We start from the raw sequence: 7,371 nt of genomic DNA on the forward strand, positions 1-7,371 counted from the left end.
AAACTTTTGCTCATTTCAAACTGAGGATTGTTTTATTTTATCAGCTACATTTTTAATAAAAAGCAAGCGCACCAAACAATCATCACCCAATCAATTGTCCACTATGTTAAATATCGACTTCATTATTCAAATTTATTTCAATTGGACTGTTTCATCGGGCCGAATATTGCCGTTCGTAATCACGAATGACTTGTGCTGTCTTATGACGACGAAATCTGTAATAATCAATGTCTGAATAATGAAAATGTTTGATTAATGACAATGAAATGATTTGGGTACTATAGATACAACGTTCAAAGATAATGCTGAAGAATGTTCGTCAGGCAGTGAATCGGCATCGGAAATCTGTTGAACGTTATGGCGATGAACTTAGTCTGACGTATAGACAGTAATATTCTGGCCAAGCATGCGACATGCAACATCGACGAATTCTCGATTTGTAATTACGTCTTTCACAGGCTTTGACAACACCATTGGTACCGGGAAACAGCAATCTGTTTAATATTGGTCATTAATGGTATGACTTAGTGCTGTTGTTCCAAGGTATGTTGGCTTTGTTCGGAAATTGTTGTTTTGTTAGATGCCGGGACTGATTGCCAACAGATGACATTATCTGTGATGGCTCGGTAACATCATGCAATTCTTCGACAATGAAGGCTGACGATGTCATACATCTGTCTGAAACCGAGACGACGAACATCTGGAGGCGGTGAGAATTACTAATGGTCAGCATTCCTTCTGCGGCTCACATGGTACCAATGTATTCTATTGATACCTGTGGAATATTTGTGACTTTTTCATGCTCGCTCACTCATCCTTGACGTCTACCAACGTGCTGATGAAAATACACGGAACACCATCATGTAACTTCATTTGAAGATGCAATAGTTATATTAACGTACGAAATTGAACTGACTGGTATAGTTCACGAGTGCGTATTCGTCCCGGTGTGTCGGACGTTATCGGCATGATACCAATCACCAGGTATCTGTTGAATTCGACTGTTGAACATCATTCGGTATTTTGAGGGAGCAAACAAACGGCAATCTTCGCCTGCTTAAAATGTCAAAATATTGATCTGACTTTAATGCAACTTACTGGTTTCGGCAACGGGTATAAATCCGGGCTGTTGGCTTTTATTTAAATGCAAAATCGGCCGCGTAATTTCAACTTTGAAGTTCTCTATCATCGAAAACGGTTAAATAAATCGTCAACCAACAGTAAATACTCAACCACAGAGCTTGATGAATTGACCTGACATGGCTTCCCTATGCGTGTACCATTATGCATTTTCTGAAATGAATTCTGATGATGTAATGTTCGTTTTGTAAGTTACATATATAATCTCTGTTTTGAGCTCTTCAAAGCTAATGATGGGGTAATAATCGCTGTTTTGGTGCGGTCATGCCCATTCTGAATACTTATGCAAAATGAGGATGGCGTTACGGTGGTAGAACGCTTGCGACTAGCATTCAGTGAAACGCTAACGTTTGACGGCATCGTTTATAGTCTATGATGCGATACCAGAAGAATTTGCTGTGAACCTTTCGTTCGTATAATAACTGGTGGTATTTCCTGTGCCGGCATAATTTCAGAGCTAACTCGAAGACGTTGTCCCAATGAAATGACCGAATACTGACCAACCGGCTTATATATTGATAAAGCGGCGCAAAATGTAATACTGAGGAGTTCGAATGAACGTGTTGCTGTTGATGTTGATCTCAGGCGACACTCCGGTAATGTTCATAACTGGTTTATTTGAAGAACAGAACATCGAAACCTTCTCGGGCCGAACTCTTTATGAAACCTGTCGCCGATTTAATTATTGCATGGACGGAATGACTCCATGGTGGCTGCAGTTTCTGATGCTGACTGCGAAAATATCACGCAAACTAATAACGCGGAACCAAGCAATTCGTTAATGATTTTGGATGTAATTTTCGACGATGTTGAAAGGGCAGAAATACAGTAATTCGTCATGGCATCGCCCGTGATCATGAAAATTTCCAGCGTTATGTTGGCTGAAGTATAATAATAATGATGTCGTTATGCTGGCGCCGAGCTCTCCACGCCAGATAACTTAACATCGAAGGCTTTTAACATTCATCGTGAATACCTTCCATAATACGAATCACCGAACTATTGAACCCGAAGAAATGATATTGAAAGATTTACGATCGTAACGGCTTCCACTATTTGGAGGTTGAAATTGTTCTTGAAGATTTTAGAACTATAATGGCGACAACCAATTCTTTGATATCGACCTAAATATGTTTTTGCTAAATTGCGATAGTGGTTTTAATGTTGTTTCAAAACGGTCTGTTTGATGGCATTTCGGTATATGAGTTTTTAACAATCATTTGTTTTACTTCTTTCTGCGAAAACTTTTAAAGCATTCTTTATTATCGCTTTATTGAAAAACTGTTTCCCGGTTCAACACTCTGAATTGAACATCCACTACAATCATCGATCCCTACGTCATGGAAAGCAGAAATATTGATCTTCAGTAACCCGTAACTTTATGTGGGGCGACGACGGTTGACGCATGTCGTGGTTAATTTCTCGCTTTCACTCATGTCGGTCCGTTCAAACTTGTTTGACTATTATCGCATGTTTTAACAATATTCAGCGCAATGAAGTTTACCGAAAATGAGCTTCTACGTATTAATCGAACGCGAACTGACGAACGGTTTCTTTGAACTACCGCCGCTAAACGGTTGAGCACTTCAGTCTCGATCATTATGAACATCGACGCTTCGACTCTGTACTGAAACAGTAACGTATTCAGCAATGTCACGACGGGGGCAACCGAAGCATTAATACCGTAATGGGGAATCAATATTTCGGCGTGACGCTGGCTTTACCGTCTATCATATCACTTGCTCCGGCTAATACTGTTTTCATCGAAAACATCACCACAATTACGTTATGTAATCAGCTGCCTGTCGTCGTTCCGGCTTCAACTGATTGAATAATATTCAACGATTTTTTCAACCAGCATCATGACCGCAATCCGTCGAACCTTCGGAGCCGTCGATGGTTTGTCGTGATTATGTAATCCCCACACCCGATGAATATCTTGACTACCCGTCATCTCCGTCATCATTAACATCTCTGGCGAATGCGTGAACTGGCGGCAACGCTGTATGGGCTATTGAATCTCTAAATGACAGCATTTATTACATGCCATCTGCTGACTTCGAAACATAGTGGTGAACGGTTGGTTTTATCGGCTATTACGGCATGACAATGATAATAATAATCGGGGATGCCGGACCGAACTGACACGGTGATCAACATCGTGAAACATAAATGAAACCGACGACGCCGATAGCCGACCAACGTACGATCTTACTCTTTGACTGGCGCGGTTACTGAATCTAACCTTTCACCGGTATCGGGCTATATATTGAAACCGGAAGTCAATGAAGGTAAATGACTGAATTATTACGTTGAATATTGGACTGCGCTATATAAACGTCATGACTGCTGAAAACTGTGATGATAAGGGACGCAACTCGATATAATCGTTTAGCACAATCTGAACTAATTTGTTTGTTTGTTTGCCGTATCTTCAAACATACCAGCACTGTCTGATAATAATCGGACTGGATGACCGGATCGCTGGCATGACATCGACTTGAGATTTGAATACGTATTCGTGAAGCGGTCTGACCGCGATTCGCCCGGTCCCACTTTCTTTCGACCGGCATCGTTTGTTGAAGATAAAGCATGGCGAACGGAAGACGATTAACTTTGAAGGATCGGTGGTCGTCATGACATGTCGTCGTAACAATTGCGTGAATCGTATCACAATGATCGACGAAGGGTGACTTGCCGTGAAACCAATGTTCCTCAAACGGTCCGACTCTGGTATTTTGGTGAGTTTTATTCTATTTATTTTGGTATGTTATGACTGTAGAAGAATCGTGCCCATATTGAATTGAGCAAAGACATGTGTCTTTTGACTTAATGTTGAAACGCCCTGTAAACTCGTGTTGTGAAAGACTTCAAATTGTTATTGGTTTCAACTGAAATGTTTGCAATCCTATGCGATCATTTAAGTTTCTCTCTTTTAGTGAACAGATACTCAGACTTAATGTTTACGATGGCTACTCCATGTTTACAGGCTCCGAAATCTTCTGTTGCCGTGTCTAAAGGCACCAACAGGGCGGAGATACCTAACTGCTGTAAACATAATCTGTTCGGATTTTCGAACAATGTCATAACACTCTATGAGGACCCGGCGATTGAATTATACAGAAGAATATCGTCTTATTGGTATGTGGCTTCTCATTAGGATGAATAACTTTCCATTATATGTTCGAAATGCGATGGCGACATGTTGCGCTTCAACTGAGTCATCAAACTGTTAATACAAACAAAGGCACCGATCTTCATACGTTGATATGACTCATTTGAGATAAAGATACATTGGCGGTTCTTCGCTTTATCTGCTGCATCTTTGACGTATATGTTTATTAGCGATCAACTGTTGGCTGTTATGTGACTGTTTCATTATCATTCGAACTACGGGCTTTGTCGATTCGCTCGGTGCGATCGACAATCTTTCAAACCAAAGTAAATTCCCATGAATGGAATTCCCAATGCATATTTCATTTACGGAACATTAATAATACGCGGACATGGCGAAGGCGCTGTTGAAATTCCACATTTTGCGGCTGAAATACTGACGTGTGGGCAACCGACGTGATGCGCGAAAGTTTTGGCTGGCATTCCAGCCAGGAATTGCTGTGCATGCGACGATCATTCGGGCTTCCAAACACTAAAGTGACGATATTGCTGCTGTGTTCGTAACGCCCATCGAAACTGTATCATGGCGCTACCGAACACTGCGTACGCTGCTGAGCAATATCATCCCATCTCACGCCAGGCTATCTCTGTGTTGGCTGGTACCTGTTTCTCTTTGCTGTCTGCGCTGGATGGTTGCTGCAGAGAATCGCAGACCGCCTCCCACGACTAAACTTCCCCAAACCAGACGCACGGAAGGAAGTTGACCCGATAATGCGCCATCACCGTCTGGCTTACGGTATTGCTGCATGACATCTGTGAACGGCTTTAATGGTCCTCGTCTCCCCACGGAAGCCTGAAATCGATGAAACCTTTTCGAGCCGATACCGCCAAACCGAACAGACCAAAACGACGTCAAACTCACTCACTCAAATAACGTTCTGGCCCGTCAATGAAAATATTGTCGGTATTGACCAGTCGGGGACTGTTGTAATGTAAATAATCTGAAAGGAATGTGAAATAAATATGGCTGTCCCCAAACAATCGAAGTTTTTAAAAACGGTCTCCTTTGAAGATTTTGTAATGGCATATGGTGAACCTTCCCCTTATTCGGTGAACATCATATCAATAAAAAACTATACGGTTGAGTTTTGTTTATTCTCAATAAAAACGAAATAACGGCTTGATTTTCGTGTAATAGATCTCGCGCCATTAGGGTATAAACCAAAACACGCTGAACTATGTGGCGTGTGCTCGTGGTTTGTGTTATTGGCAATCTATCATGCGTCTGTATCGGCATGCATATCTATAATGTGGACAAAATGAATGTTTTGCTGATATCAATGTTGAACTTGCAACAATCTCGCTAGCGGGGTGTGGTCACTGACCGAAGATCGTCATGCGAATGCCGAATTTAATTCGGTTGATCTCCTGATATTTCCTTCAAAACCGTTTCGACCCGAACAACCAGATGTTGGCGTTTACTGATCATTCTATGGTTGCTGTTACGTATCGCTCATTAGCTACAGACATCTGGCATCTTTAAATATATTGCGAGGTCCGAAACAGGAGATAAACTGTACTTCCATGTCCTTTTAAGCATCGGCCTGACTGATATACATCTTCAAAATAACCAAAACAAACAAATGAAACCAAACAACATGAAAAAAGGCCATAAAAGGCAAATGTAAGGCTCAACAAAAGCAATGATTGGCGCAAAGAGGCGTATTTCATGAAAGTTGAACGTATGGTGTTGCTCATAATATTTGGCCGACGACTGAACTATACGGGTAATTTCAGTATTGTGCTGTAACATTGATTTTTCAGCGCGTGGTAGATGCCAGCGCATGACTTTGAAGCGAAATACGTGCATGTGACGGCTTCGTAACCGAACCACTGCTGATAACTCTTTTGTCCGGGCCAGTATTGGTCGATCTGTCCTCAAAGATAAGGTTACACAGGCATGTTCGTATGTGCCGCCATGTCGGAGATGATGTCGGTTGAAATTACGTAAAACTGATGAAATACGAAGATATACGGAATACGTTCTGGGCGAATCGCGCTATACGCTGTTTGAAGCAGTTTGGTGGTGGGGAGATTAGGCTCGTTAGCGCTCGACTTAATTTGCGTATTTTGTACCTCAACCGGTCGAACGACTATCGATTTCAGTGCAACGACGGAAGACAATGCGAATACGGTGATATGCAACACAACGAGAAACCGAGCGATATAGCTGCTACGGCACTTCAATACTGACATCGTTTACGTGAAGGCGTTTATATGCAGGCGCTTCTTATTATCGACGGGCTTCGGCATTTTCGCTGGCCTTTGCTGCGATTTTACGTGTCAATGGAAAAGTTTAACTGATATCGCTGCGCCTGCGGTACTCTTCGTCGATGACCGAAGATGATGGTTAACTTTGCGCCGCTTTTAATGTTCGGCGATTTCCGGCGGACGCCGAGATGATTAACCGCTGCTATGCGGGTCGTTCATTTAACGATCATGAACTGCAACCTTACGTGATGACTGATGGTAAAACATTCGCCGGGTGGAAACCTTTCTGATGCCCCATGGAATGTTGCTGGAATATTGCTGGCGACGAAGCTGAATCATATCGTTAAGGAGATCGAGGTCAGGTGATGGTTTGAATAAACTGAACTGGTATTCTTTGTGCTGCTGTGTATTCTTCGCGCATGTTAGCGACCTCATTGACCCTGAAACGCTGGCGCTACGATTTGTTGGCTCACAACTTTCCTTCACACGTATTCCCGCTGACCACAACCATTCGGTATTTTGCGGACGGCTGGCTATTGGCATGTTGTACGTCGGTTCGGTTTTACGAAACTTCGATCGTATTTGCTTGTGACTTCGCGGCCTAATTAACTTGGAAAAGTATTAATGATCATGGCACTGAACATATGATTGACGAAGTGCGAAGGAATTGATGCGTCAAAATGATGAGATGCGTCGGCATTGAGCCTGTTTTACGTAAGGTGGATGGCTTTAATCGGTGGTACATGTTGTATCGCCAGGGTGTTAATGAAACAGAATGGTGTACTGTATTAAATCGCATGCTCGACGACATATGGCGTGGTTCTGACGAACTATGTCATGTCACCG

The sequence above is a fragment of the Haliotis rubra genome, unplaced genomic scaffold, assembly GCF_003918875.1.
Source record: "Haliotis rubra isolate DU_JTF1 unplaced genomic scaffold, ASM391887v1 Scf2287, whole genome shotgun sequence".
Taxonomy (NCBI): Eukaryota; Metazoa; Mollusca; class Gastropoda; order Lepetellida; family Haliotidae; genus Haliotis; species Haliotis rubra.